At 41.2% G+C, this 16,516-nt stretch overlaps 1 pseudogene; it reads left to right on the top strand.

Moving 5' to 3' along the window:
* Positions 1 to 6,758: 6,758 nt before the first annotated feature.
* Positions 6,759 to 16,203, top strand: LOC116802751 (annotated as a pseudogene).
* The last annotated feature ends 313 nt before the right edge of the window (positions 16,204 to 16,516 follow it).

Raw genomic sequence — 16,516 nt, 5'->3', positions numbered from 1 at the left:
ATAAAGACTTTAATGAATTGTGTCAAGTTGCCAAACACCTCGTCATCAATTTAGTGACGCATATGATATTGTCCCTATCATATAATTTTGATTAAGATTTTAATTGCAAACACCTCTCATCAATTAGTGACGCATATATTTGTCCTATATATAATTATACAGACTTTTGAATTGTGTCAAGTTGCCAACACTCGTCATCAATTTAGTGACGATATGATATTGTCCTTATCATATAATTTTTGATATAAAGACTTTAAAGATTGATCAAGTTGCCCACCTCTCATCATTTAGTGACGCATATATTTTCTATCATATAATTATATAAGACTTTAAGAATTGTTCAAGTTGCCAAACACCTCGTCATCAATTTAGTGACGCATATGATATTGTCCCTATAATAAATATAAAATTAATTTATATAAAGATAAATAATTTTATCAGTGCCAAAAGTATCAATTTATAGAGATATTGTCCCAATATCATATATTAAATAACTTTTAATAATTGTTCAAGTTGCCAAATCTATAATTTATGACGCATATGATATTGTCCTTATCATATAATTTTATATATAAAGACTTTAAAGATTGAATCAAGTTGCCAAACACCTTCGTCATCAATTTAGTGACGCATATGATATTGTCCCTATCATATAATTTTTGATATAAAGACTTTAAAGAATTGATCAAGTTGCCAAACACTCGTCATCAATTTATGACGCATATGTATTTCCCTATTATAATTCAATATTATAAAAAGCTTTTAATGAATTGTGTTCAAGTTGCAAACACCTCGTCATCAACTACTATATATGGTTGCGCCGACCTCTCATATTGTTCATAACTTATTTTCAATGATTTTGACAATTATACGAGTAAATTAAATAATATACATATGAAAATGATTAATTATTATATGTATAAGGGAAAAAATGATGAAATATTCCCATTCTCGTATTATAGAAAACATTAGTGAGATTATAGTAGTGTAAACACCGGAATTACGACCGAGTTCAAAACTACTATAGTAGGATGTTCGACTCTGATTATTGTTCAAACTTATGTATTATATAGGCAATTATATGAGTAAATTAAAAAATATAAACATTATGAAAATGATTAATTATATATGTATAAGGAAAAAATGCAAATTCCCACTTCTCTTATATATAGAGAAAACCATTAAGTGAGGTAATAGTGTGTAAAGACCGATTACGACAGAGGGTTCAAAAACTACTATAGGTAGGCAGTGTTGCCGACCTCTCATATGTTCAAAACTTATGTATTCATATGATTTTGCAATTTATGATAAATTAATAATATACATATGAAAATGGTTAATTATTATATGTATATCGGGAAAAAAATGCAGAGATATTCCCATATTCTCTTAGTATTATAGAGAAAAAGCCATTTTAAGTGAAGAGGTATAGTAGTGTAAACGACCGGAATTACGACAGAGGGTTCAAAAACTACTATAGTAGGCAGTGGTTGCCACCTCTCATATTGTTCAAAACTTATGTATTCATATGATTTTGGCAATTGTATGAGTAAATTAAATAATATACATATGAAAATGATTAATTATTATATGTATAAGGGAAAAATGCTGAATATTCCCACATTCTCTTAGTATTATAGAGAAAATCCATTATAGTGAGAGGTATAGTAGTGTAAACGACCGGAATTACGACAGAGGGTTCAAAAACTACTATAGGTAGGCAGTGGTTGCCGACCTCTCATATGTTCAAAACTTATGTATTCATATGATTTTGGCAATTATATGATTAAATTAAATAATATACATATGAAAATGGTTAATTATTATATGTATATGGGAAAAAATGCTGAGATATTCCCATATTCTCTTAGTATTATAGAGAAAAGCCATTTAAGTGAGAGGTATAGTAGTGTAAACGACCGGAATTACGACAGAGGGTTCAAAAACTACTATAGGTAGCAGTGGTTGCCGACCTCTCATATTGTTCAAAACTTATGTATTCATATGATTTTGGCAATTGTATGAGTAAATTAAATAATATACATATGAAAATGATTAATTATTATATGTATAGGGAAAAAATGCTGAAATATTCCCACATTCTCTTAGTATTATAGAGAAAATCCATTATAGTGAGAGGGTATAGTAGTGTAAACGACCGGAATTACGACAGAGGGTTCAAAAACTACTATAGTAGGCAGTGGTTTGCCGACCTCTCATATTGTTCAAAACTTATGTATTCATATATTTGGCAATTATATGATTAAATTAAATAATATACATATGAAAATGTTAATTATTATATGTATATGGGAAAAATGCTGAATATTCCCATATTCTCTTAGTATTATAGAGAAAAGCCATTATAGTGAGAGGTATAGTAGTGTAAACGACCGGAATTACGACAGAGGTTCAAAAACTACTATAGGTAGGCAGTGGTTGCCGACCTCTCATATTGTTCAAAACTTATGTATTCATATGAATTTGGCAATTATATGAGTAAATTAAATAATAAACATATAAAAATTAATATTTATTATATGTATAAAAAAAAAATAATCATATTATATATGAATAATGGAAAAAAAATGAAATGTTCCTATAATCTCTTAATATATAAGAGAATAGACCGTATGTTGGGTGGCAAACGGAATTGAAAATACCCGCTTTGAGACAGCGGGTTCAAAAACTACTATAGGTAGCAGTGGTTGCCGACCTCCCGCATTATTCGAAATATTTATTTCGGATTATGTTTATATTGTTACATAAAATAAAGTATATTATTATCCGTACAAATTTGTTTCTCAGTTCTATAGAACACGGACTTGGCTCCGCGGATAATAGGAATATACGCTTTTTAGATAATATCGTTGAAACAAAAGTCAAGTTTCTATTATATATAGAATAACAAATCGTTTCCATATATTATCGTTAATTTTTGGAGGCAGGCAAATATTAATTTATTACCTGCCGTATAGTTGGATTATTATATCGTTACGGTATAATACAAATATGGATTCTTATGAAAGAAATATAAAATTATATATTAAATGTGAAATATTATCATATGCGCTTGGTTTTATGTTATATATTACCAGAGAGATATATGAAAAGAGATAAATTTTAAATTTATCTTCAAAATGCAAATGATTAACTTAATATTTATATTGGTTAACAAAAATTGTACATGTGTGGATACAATAATTATGTATGTTGGAAATAAAATATATTTTATAATGAAATATGTATATATAAAAAGATAAAATTATAGAAACATATATATTACAATAATTATATGAAATTCTTGTTATATTGGTAAAACAAGTATAAATTAAAAATGAAAATATGGATTACGAATGCTATATAAAAATGCCGTAATCGAATAGATTTTTTACTTATATTTATATATTTAAAATTTTACCCAAAGGCGAAATATTGAATTTTATTCAATATAATAAAAATCATGAATTATATAAAGTGAAAAATCTATATATCTATTATATTGCTTATTTCGATTCAAAAAATATGAATGGAATATGAAGGAAAAACATTATTCTGGTTGATCCTGCCAGTAGTTATATGCTTGTCTCAAAGATTAAGCCATGCATGTCTAAGTACACACGAATTAAAAGTGAAACCGCAAAAGGCTCATTATATCATTATGGTTCCTTAGATCGTTAACAGTTACTGGATAACTGTGTAATTCTAGAGCTAATACATGCAATTAAAACATGAACCTTATGGACATGTGCTTTTATTAGGCTAAAACCAAGCGATCGCAAGATCGTTATATTGGTTGAACTCTAGATAACATGCAGATCGTATGGTCTTGTACCGACGACAGATCTTTCAAATGTCTGCCCTATCAACTTTTGATGGTAGTATCTAGGACTACCATGGTTGCAACGGGTAACGGGGAATCAGGGTTCGATTCCGGAGAGGGAGCCTGAGAAACGGCTACCACATCTAAGGAAGCAGCAGGCGCGTAAATTACCCACTCCCAGCTCGGGAGGTAGTGACGAAAAATAACAATACAGGACTCATATCCGAGCCCTGTAATTGGAATGAGTACACTTTAAATCCTTTAACAAGGACCAATTGGAGGGCAAGTCTGGTGCCAGCAGCCGCGGTAATTCCAGCTCCAATAGCGTATATTAAAGTTGTTGCGGTTAAAACGTTCGTAGTTGAACTTGTGCTTCATACGGGTAGTACAACTTACAATTGTGGTTAGTACTATACCTTTATGTATGTAAGCGTATTACCGTGGAGTTCTTATATGTGATTAAATACTTGTATTTTTCATATGTTCCTCCTATTTAAAAACCTGCACTAGTGCTCTTAAACGAGTGTATTGTGGCCGTACTATTACTTTGAACAAATTAGAGTGCTTAAGCAGGCTTCAAATGCCTGAATATTCTGTGCATGGGATAATGAATAAGACCTCTGTTCTGCTTTCATTGGTTTTCAGATCAAGAGGTAATGATTAATAGAAGCAGTTTGGGGCATTAGTATTACGACGCGAGAGGTGAAATTCTTGGACCGTCGTAAGACTAACTTAAGCGAAAGCATTTGCCAAAATGTTTTTCATTAATCAAGAACGAAAGTTAGAGGTTCGAAGGCGATCAGATACCGCCCTAGTTCTAACCATAAACGATGCCAGCTAGCAATTGGTGTAGCTACTTTTATGGCTCTCTCAGTCGCTTCCCGGGAAACCAAAGCTTTTGGGCTCCGGGGAAGTATGGTTGCAAAGCTGAAACTTAAAGGAATTGACGGAAGGGCACCACCAGGATGGAGCCTGCGGCTTAATTTGACTCAACACGGGAAAACTTACCAGGTCCGAACATAAGTGTGTAAGACAGATTGATAGCTCTTTCTCGAATCTATGGGTGGTGGTGCATGGCCGTTCTTAGTTCGTGGAGTGATTTGTCTGGTTAATTCCGATAACGAACGAGACTCAAATATATTAAATAGATATCTTCAGGATTATGTGCTGAAGCTTATGTAGCCTTCATTCATGGTGGCAGTAAAATGTTTATTGTGTTTGAATGTGTTTATGTAAGTGGAGCCGTACCTGTTGTTTGTCCCATTATAAGGACACTAGCTTCTTAAATGGACAAATTGCGTCTAGCAATAATGAGATTGAGCAATAACAGTCTGTGATGCCCTTAGATGTCCTGGCTGCACGCGCGCTACAATGAAAGTATCAACGTGTATTTCCTAGACCGAGAGTCCGGGTAAACCGCTGAACCACTTTCATGCTTGGATTGTGAACTGAAACTGTTCACATGAACTTGGAATTCCCAGTAAGTGTGAGTCATTAACTCGCATTGATTACTCCTGCCCTTTGTACACACCGCCCGTCGCTACTACCGATTGAATTATTTAGTGAGGTCTCCGGACGTGATCACTGTGACGCCTGCGTGTTACGTTGTTTCGCAAAAGTGACCGAACTTGATTATTTAGAGGAAGTAAAAGTCGTAACAAGGTTTCCGTAGGTGAACCTGCGGAAGGATCATTATTGTATATCCTTATCGTTAATAAATATTTTTATAATACAAATAAATACAATTTACCAAATAAAAATATTACAAAATGATTCCACGGAATCAAAAGTTAAAGTCAAAATAAAATGAAGATGCTTTATTTTATATGTGGGGCTTGGCAACCTCATAAAAAGACTTTAACATTATTAATGTTGCTGTGCGTATTTGTGGCAGTACTTACTACAACAACGGCGTTTCCTATAAAAACAAATTCTCGAAAATGGAAATCGAAGAAACTAAACTAAATTCGAAAGTAGAAGTCGAATTAAAATAAAAATAATTTGAATGTGTGTAATCAAAATAAGTGTGTGTGTATATGGACCATAATATACACGCGTTGCGAATATGTATTGTTCATCTATGTTATGAGCATACGTTGGCTAATGCAACAACCTAAAATATACAATGTTTGTACCTGTCATCCATCAGGTTAATGTTTTATATAAATTTTGCAGTATGTGTCACCCAAAATAGCAAACCATAACCAGATTATTATGATACATAATGCTTATATGAAACTAAGACATTCGCAACATTTATTTTAGGTATAAAAATAAATTTATTGAAGGAATTGATATATGCCAGTAAAATGGTGTATTTTTAATTCTTTCAATAAAAACAATATTGACATTATATAAAATTGAATTATAAAACTCTAAGCGTGGATCACTCGGCTCATGGGTCGATGAAGAACGCAGCAAAACTGTGCGTCATCGTGTGAACTGCAGACACATGAACATCGACATTTTGAACGCATATCGCAGTCCATGCTGTTATGTACTTTAATTAATTTTATAGTGCTGCTTGGACTACATATGGTTGAGGTTGTAAGACTATGCTAATTAAGTTGTTTATAAATTTTTATAAGCATATGGTATATTATTGGATTAAATAATGATTTTATTCATAATATTAAAAAAGAAATGAAAAACATTATCTCACATTGAATGTGAAAAACGAAGAGAAATATTTCTTTTTCAATCAAATAATACTGAGAAATGTCTAGCATAAAAAATTGAAATATTTTTCATCTAGAATTGTCTCTTATTAATGATTCGGAAAAGAAAAATCTTGGTTTTGTATTATTCTTCGTTGGTTCGTTAAATGGATAAAAATGACTTTGCTTACAAGAACTATTGAACTATTTATAACGAATTTAATTGATTGTTTTATCATTTATATATAAAGAATTTATGGCAAAATATATTATATATACAACCTCAACTCATATGGACTACCCCCTGAATTTAAGCATATTAATTAGGGAGGAAAAGAAACTAACAAGGATTTTCTTAGTAGCGGCGAGCGAAAAGAAAACAGTTCAGCACTAATCACTTTGTCTATATGGCAAATGTGAGATGCAGTGTATGGAGCGTCAATATTCTAGTATGAAAATTAATGATTTAAGTCCTTCTTAAATGAGCCATTTACCCATAGAGGGTGCCAGGCCCGTATAACGTTAATGATTGCTAGATGATGTTTCCAAAGAGTCGTGTTGCTTGATAGTGCAGCACTAAGTGGTGGTAAACTCCATCTAAACTAAATATAACCATGAGACCGATAGTAAACAAGTACCTGAGGAAAGTTGAAAAGAACTCTGAATAGAGAGTTAAACAGTACGTGAAACTGCTTAGAGGTTAAGCCGATGAACCTGAATATCCTTATGGAAAATTCATCATTAAAATTGTAATATTTAAATAATATTATTAAGAATAATGTGCATTTTTTCCATATAAGGACATTGTAATCTATTAGCATATCCCAAATTTATCATAAAATATAACTTATAGTTTATTCCAATTAAATTGCTTGCATTTTAACACAGAATAAATGTTATTAATTTGATAAAGTGCTGATAGATTATATTATTACAGAGCGTTAATTTTCGAATATATAATGGCATAATTATCATTGATTTTGTGTTTATATATGCTCTTGTATGATTAACAATGCGAAAGATTCAGGATACCTTCGGACCCGTCTTGAAACACGGACCAAGGAGTCTAACATATGTGCAAGTTATTGGATGTAAACCTAATAGCGTAATTAACTTGACTAATAATGGGATTAGTTTTTTAGCTATTTATAGCTAATTAACACAATCCCGGGCGTTCTATATAGTTATGTATAATGTATATTTATATTATTTATGCCTCTAACTGGAACGTACCTTGAGCATATATGCTGTGACCCGAAAGATGTGAACTATACTTGATCAGGTTGAAGTCAGGGGAAACCCTGATGGAAGACCGAAACAGTTCTGACGTGCAAATCGATTGTCAGAATTGATATAGGGCGAAAGACCAATCGAACCATCTAGTAGCTGTTCCTTCCGAAGTTTCCCTCAGGATAGCTGGTGCATTTTAATATTATATAAAATAATCTTATCTGGTAAGCGAATGATTAGAGCCTTAGGTCGAACGATCTTAACCTATTCTCAAACTTTAAATGGGTAAGAACCTTAACTTCTTGATATGAAGTTCAAGGTTATGATATAAGTGCCCAGTGGCCACTTTTGGTAAGCAGAACTGGCGCTGTGGATGAACCAAACGTAATGTTACGTGCCCAAATTAACAACTCATGCAGATACCATGAAAGGCGTTGGTTGCTTAAAACAGCAGGACGTGATCATGGAAGTCGAAATCCGCTAAGGAGTGTGTAACAACTCACCTGCCGAAGCAACTAGCCCTTAAAATGGATGGCGCTTAAGTTGTATACCTATACATTACCGCTAAAGTAGATGATTTATATTACTTGTGATATAAATTTTGAAACTTTAGTGAGTAGGAAGGTACAATGGTATGCGTAGAAGTGTTTGGCTAAGCCTGCATGGAGCTGCCATTGGTACAATCTTGTGGTAGTAGCAAATAATCGAATGAGACCTTGGAGGACTGAAGTGGAGAAGGGTTTCGTGTGAACAGTGGTTGATCACGAGTTAGTCGGTCCTAAGTTCAAGGCGAAAGCCGAAAATTTTCAAGTAAAACAAAAATGCCTAACTATATAAACAAAGCGAATATAATACACTGAATAATTTTGAACGAAAGGGAATACGGTTCCAATTCCGTAACCTGTTGAGTATCCGTTGTTATTAAATATGGGCCTCGTGCTCATCCTGGCAACAGGAACGACCATAAAGAAGCCGTCGAGAGATATCGGAAGAGTTTCTTTTCTGTTTTATAGCCGTACTACCATGGAAGTCTTTCGCAGAGAGATATGGTAGATGGCTAGAAGAGCATACATATACTGTTGTGTCGATATTTCTCCTCGACCTTGAAAATTTATGGTGGGACACGCAAACTTCTCAACAGCCTACCAATATCCGCAGCTGGTCTCCAAGGTGAAGAGTCTCTAGTCGATAGAATAATGTAGGTAAGGGAAGTCGGCAAATTAGATCCGTAACTTCGGATAAGATTGGCTCTGAAGATTGAGATAGTCGGGCTTGATGGGAAACAATAACATGGTTTATGTGCTCTTCTGGGTAAATAGAGTTTCTAGCATTTATGTTAGTTACTTGTTCCCCGGATAGTTAGTTACGTAGCCAATTGTGAACTTTCTTGCTAAAATTTTAAGAATACTATTTGGTTAAACCAATTATCTTATCAATTATAACGATTATCAATTAACAATCAATCAGAACTGGCACGGACTTGGGAATCGACTGTCTAATTAAAACAAAGCATTGTGATGGCCCTAGCGGTGTTGACACAATGTGATTTCTGCCCAGTGCTCTGAATGTCAAAGTGAAGAAATTCAAGTAAGCGCGGGTCAACGCGGGATAACTATGACTCTCTTAAGGTAGCCAAATGCCTCTCATCTAATTAGTGACGCGCATGAATGGATTAACGACGACGTGTTTTCGTTGCGCTCGTGTACAGATTGCGAAGAACTTGGTTTTCCGTGTTTGGAAAGTAATAAAATCGGTGAATTAGTGCTCCGCGAAATCGTGTGCTAATTTCGTGTTTATAAACAAGCGTTTGGAAGTAATTAACAATTAATTGTTGGGAATTTTCCACTTAGCACGTGCTGAAGGCGAACTTACGAGTAAGTTTTTCGAGTAAGCTTTTTGATCAGCTGTCACAAAGCTTATTGGTGGAGTCACTGCTAAGTTTGTGTCTAGGGAGAGTTTAGTGCTACCAGACTCTACCGATAGGTGGAGCTCGAGTTCCAGAGCAACTACCTTTTGTCAGCGAGTAAACGAGCATACGGTTGCTGGCGTCGACGGTAGTGGAGCCACCATCGTATTTATGCCGATGGAGAGCGACAGCAGCGCGAGTGCCTTGAGCGGAAGTAGTGCCTCGATGAAGTCCAGACGAGGCAGGCGCAGAAGCCATCTGCATCTAAGAGCTCGGCGCCAACGCAGGCGAAATTGGTTGCCCTGGCATCGAATGGGAGTGCCAGAACCCGTTGGGTACTGGAGAGCCGTTTTCGTCGCTGGAGACGCCCGGCGGCTACGGAGAACGCTGCCATTGATGCTGCCCCCCCCCACGCTGCTGCCACCGCTGCTGATCCTACTGCTGCCCCTGCTGCCGACCACACTGCTGCCTCCGCCGTTTTCACTGCTGCTAAAATTGTTGCCACCACTGCCACTGCCGCCACCGCTGCCGCCCGTGCTGGGCAAGCAGCCATGATGGCAGAGCTGTCGCCACACAGCGCATGGTGAGAAGCAGCTTCCGCAGACTAGGGAAGTGGACACGGAAGAGCTCTCATATCTATCAGCCGCTACGATGAGCTGGTGTTGGCGCTAATGCTCCGTGCGGAAGCTGGAGACGCGGCTTGCTATGCCGCCACCGCCGCCGCCGTCGTTGAATCTGTTGAAAAATACGGCCGCCAATGCTCCCCAGATGCAGCAGGTTGCACCCATCGCTGCCCCCGGACTACCAAGGTCCGCGAACGTGGTCAGCGGTGTGAAGTGCGACGACCTGCGCTATCGGGGAAAGACATAGCGGAAAAGTGCGAACGATGGTTGCACCCTCTCTCGGAGTCAGAGTACACGAGGTCCGTGAGCTCCGTCGAGGTGTGTGCGATCATTCGCACTCCTTCGGTGGAGAGCTGCAGAAGGTGGTCGCTTCAAAAAGATTCGCCGAGGTGGCCTAAATGTGCACGGAATGCGGCCGAGAAGCCGAAGGTCGTCGTATATGACGTCGACACAGCTATCGGCCCTGAGGAGTTATGAAGGAGCTCCACGAAAACAACTTCGACAGCGAAATGAATCTGGCCCAGTTTAAGAAGTCAGTGCACCTGGTGACCAAGGCGTGTCGGTAGCTGACGGCGCCACAGTAAATGTGACGCTGGAGGTTGACGACCGGGCGATGGCGAAGCTTGATGTAGGTCGTGTCTACATCAAGTGGTTCTCATTCCGATGCCGGTCACAGGTCCGCACATACGCCTGCCACAGATGTGTGGGTTTCGACCACAAGGTCAGCGAATGCCGGCAGAAGGATAGTGTCTGTCGCCAGTGCGGGCAACAAGGCCACACTGCGGCAAAGTGCCAAAACCCGTGGACTGCCGAACTGCCGCCACAGAGGGCAACCCTCGGCATTACATGCTCTCGAGCGTTTGCCCGATATACGGGGCGTTGCTGGCGAGGTGCAAGCTAGACACTAATGTTTAGCTTCATCCAAGCGAACTGTGGCCGAGGCCGAGCTCGACCATCGAGCTCGGAGTCCGACTCAGGAGATCGAGTCTATGTTCGCGCTGGTGCAGGAGCCGTATCTCGCGGGACGAATGGATTGCTCCTGAAGGAATGAGAATTTTCATCGATCGCGAGGGAAGCAGCCATCCTAGTGGATCACCAGGAAGCCATCTGTATGCCAGTGGAGACCCTCACCACAGATTATGGCGTATGTCTGGTCGTGAAAGGGAGTTTTGGCTCAATCTTCCTTTGCGCCGCATACTGCCAGTATGATGCACCTCTGAACCGTACATCCGTACATGGATCGGTCCTGCTGCAGGCCAGCAGAACCCCCGCAATCCTGGGCCTCGACGCGATGCAGTGTCCCCATGTGGCTTAGCAAACTCTCTCGTCATGCCGAGGGCAAGCTAACTACAGACGGGTGAGCTGCTGTCAGAGTGGATGCTGGAGCAAGAGTCCCCGCCCTAAACCAGTCAACAGAGGTGTACACGTTCGATAATTACAGAGCTACAAGCGATATCACGTGACAATCGTCAATGACGCAGCATCTATGTGGGCCACATATGAGTGGAGAGTGGACGAGTGGAATTGAGTGACCACAACATCATACTGTTGTGGCCGAACCAACTACCGCGCGCGCAGTTGAGAGCATAGCTCCTGTGCCGTCCTGGAACTTCTCCAATGCACGTTGCGATTGTTCAAGAGAAATGGTGAGTAGAGCAGCCGAACTTCCGGAAAACTTCTCAGAGTCGCCGTTGGACCACAAGTTTCGACCCTGCGCAGTATTAGTACATAATGTATGTGATATTCGCTGGGAAGAAAGTCCATCCGATTGCCCAGCAGAGAGCACGTTGGTGGACTGCCGACCTCTGTGATGCAAGGCGCGAAGTCCGGAGACTTCGTCGCCTACTTCAAAATGGAAGGCGTCATGATGATGATCCGCAATAGAGCGTGTATTGTCGACCTGAGCGGCCTCAGCCAACTACAAGAAGCTCATTTGGAGGCGAAAATGGATGAGTGGAAACGCTTCGTGGGAGATCATGCCGACGACCCATGGGGCGCGTCTATAAGATTTGCCGAGGCCGCAGGAAGTGCACGGAGATTGGGTGCCTCCGCGTGAATGGCGAGATGATCACATTGGTGACTGTGCACGAGTGCTCCTCCGCAATTTCTTCCCAGTTGCGGAGTCCGAAGCACCGACTGCCATCGCGGAGGAAGTCCCACGCCCTCGAAGTATTCGAGGTGATGGCATGTGTTGCCCGGTTGAAGAGCAGGCGCTCTCCCGCTGGACGGCATTAATGGCACTATCTGCAAGCAGTCTGGCGCGCCATACCCGAGCACCTTGGCATCGTGTTTCCCGATGCATCCGATTAGGATACTTTCCCGCTGAGTGGAAGTGCCCACGAGTTGTCTCGCTGCTCAAAGGCCAGATAGGACAAATGTGAGCCCTCCTCATATAGAGGAATATGCTTGCTACCAGTCTTTTGTAAGTGCTCGAGGCCATCATGGTGAATCGTGTGAGAGAAGTTCTTCCGAAGGCTGCAGATGGCAATTGGATTTCGCCAAGGACGATGTGTGGAGGATGCTTGGAGGCACGTGAAGAGCAGTGTTGTGCCACCCGGCGCAATACGTGCTCGGCACATTCGTGGACTTCAAAGGAGCATTCGACAACGTCGAATGGAGTGCTGCACTCCGCCGACTAGCCGACTTGGATGCCGGAGATGGGCTTGTGGCAGAGCTTTTTCCGGCCGAAGACAGTATCCGAAGCAGTTCCGGTACTGTGGATGACCGGTAACTAGAGGCTGCCCGCAGGGGTCAATCAGTGGCCCATTTATCTGGGACATACTGATGGATGTACTGCTTCAGCGTCTCCAGCCGTATTGCCAGCTGAGTGCATACGCGGATGACTTGCTGCTTCTCGTCGAGGGAAATTCCCGAGCTGAGCTAGAGGAAAAAGGTGCAGAGCTGATGTCCATCGTAGAAGCGTGGGGAGCGGAAGTTGGCGTTACCGTCTCGACCAGCAAGACGGTAATAATGCTGCTGAAAGTGCCTTGAGACGTGCGCCTACGGTGAGGTTTGCTGGAGCGAACCTTCCGTATGTGCGTAGCTGTCGTACCTTGCATCACGGTCAGTGAAGGAATGAAATTCCTCACGCACATAGCTTCGCTTCGCCAGCGGATGACCGATCGTTGGAGCATTGCGCGTGTGCTTCGAGCCACTGGGCTTCAGTCTCGACCAGCGACCATATACGACTCATGCACCTTGGTGCTGTTTGGCCCCCATGAGCACCCCCGAGCCGCCCGGAGACCTAGCCCCCCAGGCTAATCCTGCGCCCGACCCTCCCGTGGCACGCAACTTGGCGACTGCGCTTGTGGTGCTATTCCGCAGCCGACTGGCACGGCGGCATTCTCCAGGATCCCTCGGAGCCCAGGCACCATATATGACGGACTCATGGCCCAACCTTGTGTGCTGTTTGGGTGCCCCGGTATGGTCATGACTACCGCCAGAACAGGTACCGCCCTGGGAGACGACTTAGCCTTCCTGCCAGAGGCGATCCTGCTTGGATGCCCTTTCGGTATGGCCGCTAACAGTGTCCACAGTGGGCCCCACTGGGCGGGCAGGGGGGGTTTTTAGCCACTTGGCCGGAGCGGAAACAAAGGCTACTTTCCCCCGCCTAATTGGACTTTTTTGGGCGGGGCTGGCTTAAGGTTTTTTAGCGGTCAAGTACAAGCTGGAAGCGTGGGATACCCGCTGGAGGAGAACGACTGGCTATACGGCGAGGACACTACGTGTCTAAGCTGGAAGCAGAGGAAGACTCGCCTAGAGGAGTGCTTGCGCAGAATGGCAAAACAGATGGGATGACGACAGCGAACCAGGACGGTGACGCACAAGTTCATCCCATACGTCACTCTCGCCTACGAGATCCAAGCTTTGATTCCATGAGGACGTCTTCCTGCTGACAGGTCACGGGTCGTTTAACGCATTTTGCAAGGGAGAGCCCTCAGCGATACCACTGCTTGCGCTTGTGGTGATCCATATGAGGACTGGATGCACATATTGTGCGCTTGTCCTCTATATGCAGATTGCGAAACCTCGATGGACTTGGAGTGCAGCGCCTTGGCGAAAACTGGACCTTCAATAGAATCCTGGAAGATCAGCAGAGGATTCAACGGCTGCAGCGTTTGCGGACGAGGTGTTCCGTAGGAGGAGGGGTATTTAGCCCAAAACTTCGCCGTGTGGTTAGCGGGCGAGAATACTTCCACAGCCCGCTATTGCTTGTCGTAAGAGGCGACTAATATAGCGACTGGTTCCTCTAACCATGCTTGTCGGAGCAAAAGGAGGAGCCCACCGAGCCTCTCTTCGGTACCACGGGTTGTGCTGCTCCAAGACAGCACATTGAGGTGCCCCCTGGTGGGAGTATCGTGGTGGCTGTGGTTGATACCCATATCGCGGTAGAGCCTTCGTGTTCGACGTTTGAGTTACGGTGCTAGTTGCGCAAAACTCGGGTGCTGTGACCCAGAGATCAGTAGAGATTTTAGGTAGATCTCGCTCCTCAGCAAGGGGGAGTGCTTGCCCGGCAAGCAAGTACTCGAATGCTACCGGGGGGTCGCTATGTACATAGCTATAGCTTCCAGTCCGGGACGTTTGTCTGCGTATCCAGACTCATGCACCATGTTGATACATGCACCACTTGTGGGTGTTCAGGGTCGGTGGTTGTAATCCCTTCAGTGTGAACACGCCACGTTAAAACAAGTTCGGAGAGGTCCCGAAAGTCACTGTCCCTATCTACTATCTAGCGAAACCACAGCCAAGGGAACGGGCTTGGAATAATTAGCGGGGAAAGAAGACCCTTTTGAGCTTGACTCTAATCTGCAGTGTAAGGAGACATAAGAGGTGTAGAATAAGTGGAGATATTAGACCTCGGTTTGGTATCGTCAATGAAATACCACTACTCTTATTGTTTCCTTACTTACTTGATTAAATGGAACGTGTATCATTTCCTAGCCATTATACGGATATATTTATTATATCTTATGGTATTGGGTTTTGATGCAAGCTTCTTGATCAAAGTATCACGAGTTTGTTATATAATCGCAAACAAATTCTTTAATAAAACGATGCATTTATGTATTTTTGATTTGAAAATTTGGTATAACTCCAATTACTCAGGTATGATCCAATTCAAGGACATTGCCAGGTAGGGAGTTTGACTGGGGCGGTACATCTCTCAAATAATAACGGAGGTGTCCCAAGGCCAGCTCAGTGCGGACAGAAACCACACATAGAGCAAAAGGGCAAATGCTGACTTGATCTCGGTGTTCAGTACACACAGGGACAGCAAAAGCTCGGCCTATCGATCCTTTTGGTTTAAAGAGTTTTTAACAAGAGGTGTCAGAAAAGTTACCATAGGGATAACTGGCTTGTGGCGGCCAAGCGTTCATAGCGACGTCGCTTTTTGATCCTTCGATGTCGGCTCTTCCTATCATTGTGAAGCAAAATTCACCAAGCGTTGGATTGTTCACCCATGCAAGGGAACGTGAGCTGGGTTTAGACCGTCGTGAGACAGGTTAGTTTTACCCTACTAATGACAAAACGTTGTTGCGACAGCATTCCTGCGTAGTACGAGAGGAACCGCAGGTACGACCAAGGCACAATACTTGTTCGAGCGAACAGTGGTATGACGCTACGTCCGTTGGATTATGCCTGAACGCCTCTAAGGTCGTATCCGTGCTGGACTGCAATGATAAATAAGGGGCAATTTGCATTGTATGGCTTCTAAACCATTTAAAGTTTATAATTTATTTTATAAACGACAAGGATGTGATGCCAATGTAATTTGTAACATAGTAAATTAGGAGATCTTCGATCACCTGATGCCGCGCTAGTTACATATAAAAGCATTATTTAATACAATGACAAAGCCTAGAATCAATTGTAAACGACTTTTGTAACAGGCAAGGTGTTGTAAGTGGTTGAGCAGCTGCCATACTGCGATCCACTGAAGCTTATCCTTTGCTTATGATCGATAATAAATGATTTTTCCTGTAGCCAAACACTCGTCATCAATTAGTACGCATATGATATTGTCCTATCATATAATTAATATAAAGACTTTAATGATTTGTCAAGTGCCAAACACCTCGTCATCAATTTAGTGACGCATATGATATTGTCCCTATCATATAATTAATATAAAGACTTTAATGATTGTGTCAAGTTGCCAAACACCTCGTCATCAATTTAGTGACGCATATGATATTGTCCCTATCATAAATTTTTGATATAAAGACTTTAAAGAATTGTATCAATTGCCAAACACCTCGTCATCAATTTAGTGACG

This window comes from Drosophila sechellia, unplaced genomic scaffold (genome assembly GCF_004382195.2).
Source record: "Drosophila sechellia strain sech25 unplaced genomic scaffold, ASM438219v1 U_212, whole genome shotgun sequence".
Classification (NCBI taxonomy): domain Eukaryota; kingdom Metazoa; phylum Arthropoda; class Insecta; order Diptera; family Drosophilidae; genus Drosophila; species Drosophila sechellia.
The sequence above is the reverse complement of the archived record's forward strand: the minus strand, read 5'-3'. Positions and strand labels throughout refer to the sequence as shown.